This window comes from Athene cunicularia (assembly GCF_003259725.1).
Source record: "Athene cunicularia isolate RWA chromosome 3 unlocalized genomic scaffold, athCun1 chr3_part1, whole genome shotgun sequence".
In the NCBI taxonomy this organism is placed as follows: domain Eukaryota; kingdom Metazoa; phylum Chordata; class Aves; order Strigiformes; family Strigidae; genus Athene; species Athene cunicularia.
In genome coordinates, this window is record NW_020799097.1 from 107,187,924 (window position 1) to 107,204,109 (window position 16,186).

Here is a 16,186-nt window from a genome sequence, read left to right on the forward strand (position 1 = left end):
CGGGCACCGCTCGGCCCTTCCCCGGCCGACACGGCCGCCGCGCCGAGCCCAGTGCCCTCCGCTCCCCCCGTCTGTTTCCCAGGCCCCCTTCCCTGAGCAGCCCTGTCAGAGGCGCCCGCCGCTTGCTGCGGGAACCGACAGCCGGAGCACGGCGCCGTCGGCCGGGCTGGGAGGAGGGGGAGACCCGTCTCCAGGCCCCTGCACGCCCAGGGTCGTGGCCTGCCCTGGCCCTGAGCTTCACCATGCCACGGGCCCTGTGAGGGTTTGAGGCGGAGAAGAGTGCCGAGGTACCCGTCAGCCTCATCCTCACCTCCGTGAAGCTGCCACTGATAGTGCTTGAATGTTTCGGGCCACTCAAGTTGAAATCTTTGTGTGACACGTTAAACATTGCCCGTGATGAAGGATCAGGAGAAAGAGGCAAAAGTGTTTGTGGCCCTTCCTGGCCACTGGTTGCATTATCAATTCCCTGCCAGTTTCAGTGGCTCGGTGCTCGCACACAGATTGCATCCTTGGCAAATAAATAGTGGTCTTGGCCAAAATACAATGAAAAACATCATTGTGAGTTGTTGGTTATGAAAAAGACGTGAAAAGGACTGGGTTTTTTCCTTCTCCTATGAGGCAAGCCATGCAATTTTAAGGATTTCCTCTCTAATAATACCACATCCATGTTAGAGAAAGTGTATTTTTTATGTACAGTGATTCCTGGGTCTATCTGTGTGGTATCACCAAAGGAGCTGCAGTACTTGCAGGATAGAATGACTCGGCAGGACTCTTTTGTCATGTCACATCAAAGGTAAAGGGACATCCCTGTGAACGTACAGCAGGCAGCATGTACTATTATGCCCAAGCTGCTCTTCAGCTTGTGTCTTCTTGCATGGATTCTTTCTTTTACCTCTAAAAATAGCTAGGTAGAGAGGTACACAACTGCCTGTGTGAAGGTACAGTCAGTGATGGGTCAACATCAGTATGTTAAGAACTGCTGTTTGCTTTGGGCAGACATCTCAAAAATCAGACGTCTTCAGTATGGTCAGCTCTGGCCTGATTCCGAGCATTGACATTTCTCATTGACCTGTCATCAACCTCTCTTTAGATCATGCAAAGGAAGTGAAAAGTGTTGGAGCAGTCAGACAGCAATAGCCTTAGTTAATGGCATGAAGATAACAGGGGTACTAAGAATATGAGACGGAACCTGTAAAGACCATGCCTGGGCTCCCACTTACCACCAGCAAATGGAGGAAATAACTGGCCTAACGTGCCCTGTTTGTTAACAGATTGACCTGATCTGCTGCTGTGCACTGAGTAACTGTGAGCTTTGTCCCCGGTGGATCTGCTCAGTCTTGTCACAGAAGCTATATGAAGGTCCACGTCTTAATCATCTTTGCCATGGTCCTATAGGAATTACTGTAAGCAAGCAAAGCCAAAACAAGAGGAAAAAGAGTCAAAACAATGGTGCCTTAGTTGGAATCAGTGACTGGGTCTTATCCAGGGACCTGGGAGCTCTCTGCTTAGCTCTGCTGCTGAGGCATCCATACATCCCTGAGCAAGTCAGTTCTTTTTGCTTCATTTTCCCTCAGTGAAATGGAGAGAGCAGTGCTACCCGCCTTCCTGGGTGTTTGCATGTTTGCTTAAGTACTGTTCTGCAGTCTGGGCATGTGGAAGGCATGTATGTCTAAATATTTCAATTGTCATAACGATATTACCATGAAAATAAAGCAAAGACCAGACCTATGAATGGTATTACATTCTCAGTAATAGGAAGGGGACCTGTACAAATCAGAATGAAACCAAACTGGCCATGAGGCAAGCAGAGAATGGATTAGCCTGTGCCTGACAGATGGTGCCAGGGACTGATGTTTTTATTTCCCTTGCAGAGGAGCTTAGAGGAAGGGGGACAGGGGAGGGTGAGGTAGGGCACATTTATTCGAACAAAGCAGCAGGCTGTAGCAGCTCCACTGAAAAACACCAAAAATAACAGAAGCAATTTCCTATTAGTTTGCAAGGGACAGGCTACATAGCAGCTACAGGGTGAACAACAGGAACAACAATATTGTACCACATGGCAGTTTTAATTTTCAAAGCAGCCTGAAAACATTAATCCTCTTCTGACATAGGAAAATGCAGTGCAGTCAGCAGTTTATTCCTTTACTTCTTAGGCCAGGATTTGGGAAGACCCTGGGCCTTTTCCACAGCTGACTCATATCACGATAGCTTAAATGAGTCTGGAGGAGCCAGTCTTCTGTGCAGCATCACTGAGTAGAAAAGGCTGTGTTAGGTCTGGAACTTAATGAACCAGAGAGAGGGGAAATCACAGGCAGCCTCAGTAAGGCCCACCTTTAATATTTGTCTCATCTAAATCCATTTTCCAGCAGTGTGAGCAGCACTATAGGAAGCATTTCAGATAAAATTAGGTGACTGAGAAATTAATCACAATCTCAGAAAGACTTGTGCAGTAAAACTCAGACACCAACATATTGATCTAATTAAAATCTCTGACAAAACTTCAGTGGAATTCAGTGGGACCTGGGTATATCCCATTGAATTAGTGTTAGGGCTTGGGGGCTGCTTGAACAGTTCTTCTCTCTTTGAAGAGAAAATGTTACAGCTTAGTGGGTTTCACTCCTACTCAGTCTCCAGAACCACTATTAATTTTCCAGTATGCTTGTGGATTCCTGCATGGCATTGCTGAGCCTACCAAACCAGGCGTGACTGAGGTGGGACAATGACTTAGCAGGATTTTCCATTGCTGTTTCTCCCATGCCCAGGATTTCTGGCAGCAGAGATGAGGCAGCTGAAATACAGAGCTAGACTTACAGGCTGTGATCTCTCTGAGAGGCAGCTTGACTCCTAGATGCCCCCTCTATGCCTTCTCAGCTTTGCCTCACATCAAAGGCTGGGTTACTAGCTGCTCTTGTTATTTGACAGTGGCTATTGCTACTGACAGCCTATGTTTTTCAGTGGAGATGGTAAGCCTGCAGCTTCATTCTCATAAAGTAAGCCTACTGACATACAGAAAAATTTAATTACCTTTCATTTTCCCTCACAAGCTGACACCCATTGCTTCTGGCTTACCTGAAAGCTGACATGGGCACAAGTGCCATTTACAGATAGTTTTTCAGATGGCTGTGTTTTGCCAGGGGAAATGATTTATACAGTTAATCTCAACATCAGGAAGATCAGTGATGAGGAGGTTCCTCCATTCCCTCTCCATAACAGCAGAGCTGGTCTCAATACCCTGTCACAATACCTAGTATCTGTTGGGCAGATTTTAAAAGGTGTAAAACCCCAAAGCACCCAGGAGCCATATCAAAGAAAGAACTTAATGTCCAAAGAGGGACTCAGAATTTATGTGCCATTATTAAGATGTCAGGAACAGAGACAGTAAGCAGGCCTGATGCCAGGGACTGTGTAATGCTCTCCTGTAGAAATGAAGAGTCATCACTGCGAACACCACAGTCCTGGGAGGCCGGCAGAGGGACACAAATCACCCTGAAGCCCGTCACTATTGCAGTGAGCAGGACTCTGCCATTCCCTAACAAAGAAAGCAAGGTTGCTAAGTAGAATGGGTGGTGATGTAGACATATCAAAGATGGGAGAGGGATCTTGCAGGTTTTTTGCATTGCTAGGCCTTCTTTTTTTTTTTTTGGTTTTCCACAGTGGAGGATGATTACTGAAATGAGATCTTTCAGGTTGTGGTCTGCTGCAAAGGGTCAGGCTGATTAGTACTCTTTCTGTGTAAGGGCTCCCATGTCTTGCCAAGGGACAGGGTCACTTCATCCCTCCTTCCTGGAAAATATTTAGAAACCTGACCCTGCTGAGAAGATCACAAGAGGCTTGGAGGACAGGCGGCGTACTTGTGCTTAATGCTTGGCAAGGTCATATGAGTTATCAGTCTTTTATTTGGTGTCCGACACATAGATGATAGCCATCTGATTACATGACTTCCTCCACACGAAGCCTTGGTCCTGTGCGCATGTATCTGAGTGGGGAGAAGATGCAATGGGGTGGTGCTCCACTGACCCAGCTGAACAAGGCAAACAGTGATCCAGCTGCCAACTCTCCTGTATTTCACAGTAGGTGATTTCAAGTCAGCTTTCATCCTCAGCTGAGGAGGTAAAGCTGGAACCATTCCTTTGGCACAGAAAAACATCACAACAGCTGTCTACCAGGAGAGGAGATAAACATTTGGGGGAGAGTAGCTACTCCAATGCACGTGGACTTCATCAAACAGTCTGGGCTGTCCCTATTGTTTGTGAGCACTGGATGAGAACAAAGACAGATTGGGCTAGAAAGGGCCCCACACAGAGACATTCAGAGCACACACAGAATAGTACAGTTTAATGGCTACACTGGATCACCATTTTTTTGATATAATCAGAGGAATCTACTAGCTTGGGAATATATATCTATATATACGCACACCTGAGGCCCAGGTGAGTTCCCATAACTGTTTCTGTTTGGTTGCACTTATCAAGAGATGGAACTGGTCCATCACAGTTGTCACTTCACAGACAGGAGAGTGAGGAAAAATCTTTGTAGCATTGTCAGTCCTTTTCATTTGCTGTTCCTAGAGCTCTGGGTGGGGTTTCCCAGCCACAGTCAACACAGCATTTCCTTGAAGGTCTTGGAGCTGATTCAGTATTGATCTCAACCTTTTAAGAGTACCACCCCTTGCTCAGGAGGCACACTTTGGGGTGTCAAAGGTGAGCTTATTTTAAGGAAAAAAACCCTACTCTCTTTTGTTCATAGACATCTATGCAAAGACATTTATCAAAAATGCTAAATTCAGAGGGAGCAGAGAGCAAAAGTCAAACAAAGCCTGGGGGAAGAAACAAGCGGCCTACGTAAAAAGGGGAGTCAGGACATGGAAGCCTACCCCATAAGTAACTTCATCCATACCACTGAAATGGTGGGGGAGAGGCTTGTTTTGTGATCTTCCTGACAACCTAATAATACTTGGTTGTAGTCAAACACTCCTGTGAAGGCAGAGTGCACGTAAGATTGGGAGGAGAGCTCAGCAGATATGTGACTCTGTTTAAATCAGTCTCCAGGATGGAGAAACCTTGAGGAGGCAGACTTCCAATCTGGTTTCTGTCCAGCAGCAATGACATGTGGGTGGCACCAACTCCTTTAAGACACAGTGTGTTTCAACAAGTGAAGCTTCTGAGAGAAGCCTGCACCTGATGAAACAGAAAACGCCTCACTCCCCTTCTGCCAGTGCCTTGGAGGTCTGTGAGGGGGCTGTCAACTCAGAGACCAGCTGTACAGCTGAGTAAACAGTAACGTATTTGCCTCTGGGACAGACTAGGAGAGATGATGCATGGTTTATTCCAGGACATTACTGAGACCACCACAGAAGTGAGAAAGGGTTTCTTTCCTCCCTGGGTACAGTAGTAACAAAAAGCTGGAAGCTATCTGCAGATCTTACATCAGAACGTATAGTGATGAGACTGTACATACACAGTATCATGCACACAAAGATTTTGAAGTACTTTGCTAAACTGAGTAAGCAGTGCAGTTCTCGCTGCAGAGATAAAAATTACGAGTACAAGAGAGGCAAAGCAAATGATCTGAATCACCTTGTCCTGCCAGAGGAGGAATGGCAGGATTAGGCCAGAAGTGCACAGCAAAGAATCTTCCATTTGTTGTGCTCTGCAGGCTCCATTTTGGCCAAGAGCTCAATGGAAGGATGCTCGAGGGCTTTCATGTAGTCAGTTGCTCATATGGCAAATAATATAACTACGCAGCACATGTGATTGGCCTTGCACAGGACAGATTCCAAGTGAATCTATCAAGGGACTTGCTAGTAAAGGTAGCCTGACTCACTCATAAGCTGGTGAAACAGGTGAAAACAAGAAGAGTAAGGAGTACTACAAGTTTAAACTGTAGAACAGCATGCATGTAAGCAACACACAACATGTCTGATTCAGTTTTTATTTTACTTGGACAACACATGTAGATTGCTCACATTTGGCAGAGGTGAGCAAGCTTCCTTCCTAGATTTGCAGGACATGACACAAGGGGCATTCTGGCCTTCACAGAAACTGTATCACAGGCAGGCAACAGGGCATCAACAGTACCTCAGCAGGGAGCTGAGCTGCAGCAATGACAACTGGATACGGGACCTGTACACCCACCAGAGCACAGGGTGGAGAGCATGGCAGGCTACGTTCTGGAAGAGGAAGGCTTTAAGGGAAGAGTTGGATACTCCATGCATTTTGAGGGGTCACAGAGCAGGAACAAAGCAAACAAAAACAGTAATTTGCCAATAAAGTGTGGAAGAGGATTCCATCATTAGTGTTGTTGCATCATTATTAGTCAAGCTTCTAGGCATCTGCTAATGTGACAGCTAATTATTATTATTACAGTGTTTAGACAGATTTTTAAAAGGCATCATGTAGGTGCCTCACTCCCATTCATTTCAGATTTAGGCAACAGGGACTTAGCTCATAGTCCAGCCTCAGCCTGGAATGTGGGAGGCTAGATGAAGTGATCATCTCTTTATGAATCTCTAACCAGCAAAAAGCAAATGTACTTTCACAGGTGTCCTGTTAAAATCTAGACTGGTTTGGAAAGACTCCTTAGACCAAACTAACCAACATACTACATCTTAGTTGTTGAACATGCTACATCTTAGTCCTTGAAAACCACGTTGTGAAAAACAGTCTCTACCTCATGCTAAGTTCTGAACAGGAAAGACTGTAATGTACCTGCAAAGATGTGTTGTGCCTCCTCCTGTTGTGGTCAGATACATTAATCATATAGCAATGAAGAGAAGATAACAGCAATTACAAGTTACCAGCATGGCAAGACAGGGTTTATTTTAATGGAAAAATACTGCTGTAAGGACTGCAGACCTGGGAAACAGTCTGTTACTGTCAGCAGGAGAGCTGGGTGTTGGGCTCCTTCTGACGGCACCTTCACAGGCACAGTGCCATTGACAAGCTGCTCTCTCATGAGCTACGCTAGCGTGGCCTCTAGGGAGCTACCAAGATAACTTTTACACGCCAATTAGTAAGACTAATGCTGCGGGTCTGGAAGGAGCCCTGAGAACAGGTGGTCATCTGCATGTCCAAGCATACCCTGTGGTTTAGTATACCAGGCTCGTAATTCACATGGTGTGGGGAGAAGACAGGAATGCCTAGCCCATGCTTACTTACACCACCAGCCACCCCTCACCTCCATTGACTAACTCAACAACATTCAAAAGGCAAATTCCAGAGGGATGAGCAGATAGATATGAAGAAACCCATAGCAGCCAATAGAAGGGACCCATATAAACCCATTCTTAAGATAAAAAGAAAGTGTTGCAAGCTGTAAGTAGATATATTCATGATGAGATTCATTTTTGCAAGTATACCTAGACAGCTCAGTGTGAGTGAAGATGAAATGCCACAGGTAGCTGGATCTCCTTGCAAAGAGTGTTAGACTGAACTGCCTTCTTCCAGTAACTTAAATGAGGGCAGCAGGCCTAACTCCAGAATATTTGCCAGGAAACAGCAATGGCCTGCTGTTCCCAAAGGGCAGGCAAGCCAGGAGCCAAAGGCAATCCCAGCACAAGCAGTGCCCTCAGTGATGGAGCACCATCCCACAGGACCTAAACACAGCAAGCAGGGGCAGATGCTGGTAGCAGGGTCCATCAAAATCCCCAGACACAGCAAGCAATGAACCAGCTCCAGGCTCCATGCAGGAACAGAAGGAAACAGAACCAGGACTGAAGACAAGCTGTAACATACACCTGAAGGACTCATCCAGGAGAAAAACTACCTACAGTGGAGGTCCACAGCCCATCCTGGAGGCAGGGCTGCAGGCAAGCACACCTGCAACACAGCTCAGGCAGGAACTGAGCAACTGCTCAGTCCAGAGGTGAATGAAGTGCAGCCCTGGAGCCTGAGGGCAGGGGCTGTGGGTGGAGGCCCCGGGTGAGGATGGCCAGTGCAATTAAGGCCTATTAGTGCCCCCAGGGCCATGACTGTATTTTAGTTACAATGGCACCACTAACTGAGAAAGTGGATGATAGGAACAGGTTCAATTTGAACTTCTCACAGTACAGCACTTATATTGGAATTTCCTAATTATTGTATTTTTAAAAATTCAACTCTTATAATTTAGTATGAGCTTCCTCCCTGAAAATGTACTGACCTTGGTCTGGTGGAATCTCAGGTTCAAATCTGATTGGTTAGCAAGAGAAACTTGTTCTGATCTCATTCCAATTCCTTGCTGATTTTTGCCCCAAATAATCATTCACATGCTTGGCAGTTTCTAATTCACTTTGGAGAGATCAAATTTCAGATAGTTGAGAACAGTCAAGAAGCAGCACATCACAAGGACTGGGATGCTTTTAAACTCAATAATCAGTTGACCCGTGTTTCCTTCTTTTACTGTCTCCCCAGTACCAATTCAATAGAAATACCTCAGAACCCTTCTGTACTTTTCCTCCCCTGGGAGATAAAATCTGGATTTGGGGGTTGTCTGGGGTTTTGTTGGGTTTTTTATACCTCAAGACAAGAAGCAAACTTTGAACCTCACAGTGTGCAGACAGCGTAACCGCTTGTGAGCAAAGGGCTTTTCCTAGGTAGTGTAAGTCCTGAACAGATGTATTTCTGTTTGGAAGACTTCTTGTGGGCAACTCTCAAAGGAACAGAATAATGCATGACTCCTTCCCCCAAAATTGCAAGTAAACAAGATTAATCCAGTGATGCTTACACACAAGAAAATGGGAGCTGATGTAACAAATGGAACAGCTCAGGACTAGGGATGGAAAAGTAAAATGACAGAGCCAAGAGATGGATTCAAATAAATAGGTCAAAATCTGCCTGAAACACCAGGAAAAGCTTTCCCTGGCAAATTCACTTCAGCACCTGGTAAGGAACTGAAAGCAGAGTTGAACCACGTGTCAGGCAGGTGAGTTTTCTGTGGTTGTTAATTACCCCCCTCTCCAGTTTCTGGAGGCACTGTCAGTGACTGTTGATAGTGTATGAAGCATCGCGCTCCTGCCTACATCCCTAACTTCTAGGACAGTGATGCATGCATAACTGTATGGCACATTAAAGTGTTATACAGCCGTCCACAGGCAGCCCACGTACTGGCATCTGTGCTAGCTCACGGTTACTAATAGTCGTCGTTAGCTGCTGAAAACTGAAAATGGTGGATCTCCGGGTTGGGGGGCTGGGTGGGTGTGGAGGGTTGGAGGTTAGAGTGCAGTGACTCACTGCGTACACCCGTGAGCAAAGCATCGGCAAACACAATTGGGATCCAACATGAGATGGTTGCTAAATGATCAATTTAAGTTAATCAAGACTTCATTATTTGTGGATTTTTATTCTGGGTAATGTGGGAGGTTTTCTTTTGTGTGGCATAGCTCTGTCTACACTGACTCATCACACTTGAGGGCAAATGATCATTAGCCCTTGTCTTAGCTGTTAAATTACTGCTACACATCTTGTTTCTCAGTTCTTGGGCCCACACCCACAATCTGATCTTACATTTGCATGTAGGCAGTGGCAAGCTCCAGCTCTAAGTTAGCTGTTGAACACAGAAGTCTAGGTAATGCTGTGAAACAAAGCTAAGAAACATAAATTAAATTGAAACCTAGAGAAATTTGTCTTGACACCATTGCTTAAAGTAAGCAAACAGCACACAGTGAGCTGAAATAACGGTGCATTTGAAGATAGCCGGAGACACTACATTAAGGCAGGAGACCACCTTATAAAAGAGGCCTTTTATGCATATCTCGCTCTAATATCATAATCCAGTGATTTTCTTGCCTCAAGCAAAACATCATTTGGGAGTTTCTTACAGATTGTTCCTCCTTGTTGTGCACAGTGTGCTTGATTCTCCACTGCTTTGACTTCTGTGGAGCCACTTAAGCCTGGGCTCAGCTACGCAATCCCACCTCTCTAAGAGAGTGTTGTAGAATTATAAATACTCAACATGAGACAGAGCAGTTTAGAAATCAATTTTTGGCTCATGACAGCATCTCTCAATCTGAGACCCATGGCACTGAGGAATTCTTTCCTACCAGCTGAGCAGGACTCAGCTTTCCAACTAACACTGATCTTTTTCATTATTTCTGGAAACCAGCATATGTCAAGTGGAAAGGCAAATATAGGAAATAATTTCCTAAGGTTGCTTCTTCCTGGTTTTACATATAACTGTTGGAGCCGTAGCAAGACTGAGCTGTGACTGGGGAGGGAAGAGGCCATCTGTGCTATGATCAACAGGAGAAGAGGTCTCCACAAGGCACTCAAATGAGTCTATGACAAGAAAGAGCCTGGCAGAATGCAAGGAGTTTGCTGTTGGTCCTACAAGCAAATCACCCTTAGTGCTCTACATGATGGCAGAAACCCATCTCAGCTTTTTTTTTTTCTATACAGACTGATATATTAAAGCAGAAGGGAGGTAAGGGAATGGGTTGCATCCAGTCAAAGAAGTCAGAAATAAACATCCCTTCAAACTACAGGAGCAGCATAGACAGAGATGTGATGAGTAGGTGCAGTTTATTTCTCCTGTCTCCTGTGCTTGCTGTGACTGCAGGCTTTCAGGACCTGCACTGCACACCACCTTGCACTTTGGCAGGTATCAAGGAAATCAATTCCAAGCTTTGTTCAGAGACATATTCCACATCTTTCCTATTTTCAGCATTGACCCTGCCCTCTGAGGCCCTCACTAGGACCTGGGAGCTGAAGGTGATACATTCAGGTTGCAGTTGTGAACATACTTGAATATAGCCTTTGGACCGGTTCAGATGCTAATAGGGTTAATCTATTGCCAGGTGGGAGTAGTCTGCTGGCAAGGATTTGCAAGGCAGTAGGGGTGGTACCAGACGTGAGGTAACTCATTAACTCACCGCATGCCCCGGTACCACGGAGAAGCTGTGCATAATTGGTACCTTATTTTAGCAGGGAACAGTTTTTAGAATGGGGTCTATAATAAAGATCTTAGATTAAATCTACCCTGATCTGGAAGAGAGATGCAAAGAAAACAGCTGGGACTGTCTCGTACCATAGTGGTCTGGACTTTATCCTTTCTTGAAGCAGAGGGAAGAAAAGCTTAAGGAAACCAGACATTTCTGTCACAGAGTTACCCTGGTTTTGTTAGAGGCAAACAGAAGCTTTTCCTACCCTGAAACAGTGTGAATTCTGATAAGTGCTTATTTTTAAAAGGAGTGATTCATAGATACTTATTTTTATTTAAAGATGAATTGTTTTCTGGGGGATTTAAATCTTCCTTGACAGTGTTTATAACTTGAAATGCCACAAAGCAGGGCTGTCACATAGCAATTGGAGGATAATACTGGCGAGAAGAGAAACTGGCTATTCTCATTTGGCTGTCTGGATGGGAAGGAGCTTCAGACAGCGAGCAAACAGAGCCACGTGAAACACTGCTAGAAGCTCGAGAGGTCACCTCTGTTGCTAGGCAGGATACGCTAACACAAGCAAGAAAAGGAAAATTAGCCTTAGAAGATAATTTCAGCTTTAATAATTCAGCCTGATGCTGACACTGGGGCACAGATTTGATCTTAGATGCTGATTTTTATTGTGGATGTAACCTTCCCCCTTTCATTTTCTCCCCTAGCTCTATTTGCTTTGAGTGGTGAATGATTCTCAGCCCAAGCTCATGATTGATGTTGTCTGGAGTCAGCATCTGTGCTGGTGGCCCCCCTCGTGATCCCACCAGTGGAACTAAACCACCTGGAAAATTTGGGCCAAAAGGCCTTGTGTGGACAGCCCTCCAGGGAGACAGCACTTTTTAATTAACTGGCAAGAAATGTCAGTGGGGAATGATTGCCAGTTCCATATGAGGGGAGCAATCCCAGCTGCACACTATAATTTCTGTTACCTGTACAGAGGAAAAAATCTCACAGTATTAGCCCTTTTTTTCTTCTCAGGAGCTAAAAATATGCTCTTAAAAAAAACACAGAGTGATATGAGTTTGGGAAAGGGAAGAAGCAAAGAAATCTGGGACCTATGTGGAGGACACACTGACAAATTTGCAGAATGTTTTCAGTGACAGCAGTTCTCGGGGAATATTGGGTTCTGAAAATCATCATCTGTCCCATAAGTAATTATCTGAGTAGATTAGTCACTACTGGCTTTGGCATTTCATTTCATTTCATTTAATTTCATTTAATTTCATTTCCAATAAGAGGCTGCAGTCTCCAGTCCTGTCAAACCTGCTTTTGGTACACTGGCCAAAAAGAAGGTTCATGAGAACAGCATTGGCTCTTGTCTTCTAGGAGAGGGGTCAGAAGAATACTGAGTGGCATTCTGGGAGGACAAAAAGGAGAGATGTTTGTTCACGTTAGTTTTGGACTGTTTGTTTGGGTTTTTTGTTTGGTTGGTTTGGTTGGTTGTTTTTTCTGTACAGTAAGAAGCTCATGGGATCAAGTTAAAATGTGAAAATCTGGGTTTTCTTGGGAAAAAATCCAAAACATTTCCAGTTTCTTGGGTTATGGGGTCCTGGTATCACACAAAGGTGGCTTGCATTGGGCTAGTGAGGTAGATCCTACATTGCCTGCAGAAACCTTGCTGCTGTAGAGTAGGACTGGTGCTTGCTCACCATTAAAACATGAAGCTAGCAAATTTAGCCCCCTCAAGAGCTACATCAGGGTCCACTGAGCCATCTCATCAGCTGGGCAGCCAGGGGAGCAGGGCTTGGTAACCTCGTCCGTTGTACCAGGGGAGATCATCCCAACTCAAGACTGACCATCCAGAGAGAAGATAAATGTTGGCTTGAAGAAACATGATGAGTAGCAATATCTGAGGGAGAGAGCTTGGAGTCTGAGATAGTTTGATTGTAACTCTTGGGAAACCCTGAAGAAGTCTTGCACTCAGATATGAATTTCGTGGCTCTCATTCACACTTCCAGGAGATGTTTATCCAAATGCCATTAACTGCTGTTCACAAAGGGAATAAAGAGTACAGGATTCACTGAGGTATCTATTACCTATAGATGGGTTTTAACCATTTCAAAGTGTAATTGCAGTTTGCGATAACAAACTGCTCTTGATTACTCAGTTACTTTTTCATGCTTTCTTTCTGAAGGATGATCTGCAGATCCTCCAAATGCAGTGAAATATACTGGCACATTTCATCAGTGTTGATTCCCCAAAGAAGTGCTGGGAAACAGGATTTAGAGACAAGAGCTGAGCATGCTGCAATTACCGACCATATGCTGGGATATTTTCTTTCAGACTGGGCTCCAACAGTAGCTTGTATTCTCAGGCATAGAAATGGAAATAACACAGATTGGGAGTAAACAGCATTCAAGAATCATGTTGAGATCTAGCATCCTTTATTTCAGAGAGGGAAGCAAAGGAAGAAAAAAGATAAAATAAGGGCAGATACCATTAGAGGCTATGGGGTGAGCCACAGTTCTCATAGGCGCCCCAGCAAAGAGGAGTTTACAGGTGGGATTTGAAGGCAGAAGATCTTCAGATGTTTATAGGGAGGATGAAATTATCATGGTTGTAAGAAGGAGACACTCTGTGGAACTGGCTGGTTGCCAGATCCCACCATCAAGTGACTTCTGATGAATAACATAGTCCAGGGTTATGCCAGAGTTTGCATTACTTCTACATGCACGCAGGAGAGAAATAATGAAACACGTTGGCTTATCTCTTCAGCTGGTCACAGGACTGCTCCTGCCTGTTCTGATGAGGATGAGCCACTCACTGCTGTGTACCAGTTCCTCACCTCCACTCAGCCCAGTGAAACTTGCTCTGCCCAAGCTGTGCTGGTGACAGGGAGAACCACGGAGACTCCAGGCCAAGTACAGGTATTAGTCACTGCAGGGACCAAGCCACCAGGATACTACTTACAGTGAGACAGGAAAGCAGCTGTTTCAGAGGACCCTCTTAAAAATCTGGATTCCTTGGTGTAACACAAATTGTGCAGAAATTTGTAACTCTTAAGCCTAAACCTAGATTTCTTGAAAGGGAAGCCCATCAACCTGCTTCAAAATGTGCTCCCTGCCTACCTTGACTGCCCCTCTCTTCCAGCATCTACCACCCACAGATAGACCCGTCTCCCTTCTCCTCTCCTTCTGAGTCCACTTCACCTTACAAGCTGCTGTGAACCTGGGAGCTTTCTCTACCTCCAGCCCTCATCTTACTGACCAACCTGCTTCTGCTCCAAAGGCCAGATAGTGTTGGTGAATCTGCATGGTTTAGGGACAGGTAGGAACTAATACCCAGAGGGAAGCCCAAGCTGTTTTGGGTCAATGAGATATTAATTTAGATTCCTCTGTGCAAGGTTTAATTCTTGCCGGGATGAGAGAGCACGTGGCTGTTGCCCCTCCGCCACCCGCGCCGGTCAGGTTGGAAGTTAAACACAGACCCCGGCTAAAATAACAAGAAATTTAATACAACAGAGTGATAGAACAATCTGAACAACAACAGTATCAATGGTAACAACAATAAACAGCAATAACAGTGAACAAGGCAAAAGATATACAGAGAAATACCGCTCAATGATCAAGGAGCAAACCCACCACGTGTATGGCAAAAAACAACACCAGAGCGAAAGTAAAAAGGCTCCGCCCCTGGACCTGACGTCAGCATGGTATGAATAACCCGGGTGGAGATCCCTTCCCCCTCTCTCTCTGCTGGGGAAAACTTCACTCTATCCTGGCTGAACCAGGACACTCTCTTTACAACATTTTGCAGAGATACTGTGATTCATGTTTATTGCAAATTTAATTATCATATTACATACATTATCAGTATTAATTATTGAGAAAAACCTGTGATACATGTTACATGCGTGCAGTGCTTGGCTACTACAACATAATCCACAGTTGTATTCCAGCTACAGCTGAGTTACCTTGTCTCAGAGGTGATCCCTCTGTGTGATGCAGAAGCAGAGTGGCTGGAGTCAGAGTTGGTGAGGATGGTGGGGAAGGAGGGGAGGAGAAGGTCCACCACATGACAAGATATGCCCTGTAGCCGAGTTCTAGACAATGCAACCAGAATTCACGGAGGAGAGCAGTTCAGTTGCCAGAGCTAGGAGTGGTGGGTATGGCAATACTTCTTAGGGCTTTCATGGCTTTGAAGACAAAAGAGACATGAGGCTGTAGCCAGCAGTTGCTGTGCACATGTGAGTCTGTATTTGCTATTCTAAGCCAAGAAGGACAGTTTAGCCTGGTTTTCTGAGGAAGCGAAGCTTACGCTCTCATGCTGTTTAACCATCTGTTTCCCCTTTGGTTGTTCCCCAGCAAATCTGGAACCCATTGGCCAAGGTCAGTCAAATCTGACAGCACGACAGTGGGCACATCCCTCTGTGGAGATCCAGGAGGCCTGATACAGGGGAAGGTGGGGATAACCCAGCTCTTTAATTGAGAAAGGCAGCAGCCAACTGGACCTGAGCACCGGCTGGCCTGTCAGCCCATGCTTGGCTCTGGGTCCACCACAGTGTGTGCCCAGCCACAGGGGCTAGGTAAGACCTCAGCTACTGGTGGGTACTAAGTGTGCTTGGTGGGGAGAGTTTCCTTCCTAGCCACTGAGTTAATCAGCTTAACCCTGCTAGAGGACATCTGATAAGCTTGAGCTCTCTAAGAAAATATCTCACAGCTATTTTGTGTTTGGGTGATTAAAAGTATCCTGATAGGAAATGATACATTATTAAAACCCTAATTTTCTCAGGAATCTCTATTTTGACCTGGTAGTATTTTGAAGATACCCTTTGAGGGATGTCTTTCTGCAGAGCAATCACAATTGTTATTGTAAACAAATACCTCTATCAGTCCCTCTGTCTGACCTCACACCATCAGATAAGCAGACTTAGCCTTCAGATGTCTGTAGCGATTACTTTATATCTGTCCATAGCGGTGACTGCGATAAAGTGATCTTTTCTGCAAATACAGTTTGGCCTTTAGGAAGTTACTGCTTACTCATGTGTTAACCTCAGATATGAGCAGGTGACCAAAGACAGGCAGACTGCAGCTTGCCTGTGCTAGTGAGCTATAAATAAAGAGGAGCCTGCAGCTACAGTTGCCTGTGCTCTGCTGCAGGTAAATATTTGTCCATGTAAGTTCAGTGAAGGCAGCTTGCATTCAGATGGCTGACCACAAATCCCCACAGCAGACTGCAATAAAAATGCTTTGGTGCCATCAACTGCCACAAGGTATTAAGACTCCCAGGGAAAAAAAGTCCAGTTCATTTTCTCAGTGAAATGTTGTGGACACAGAA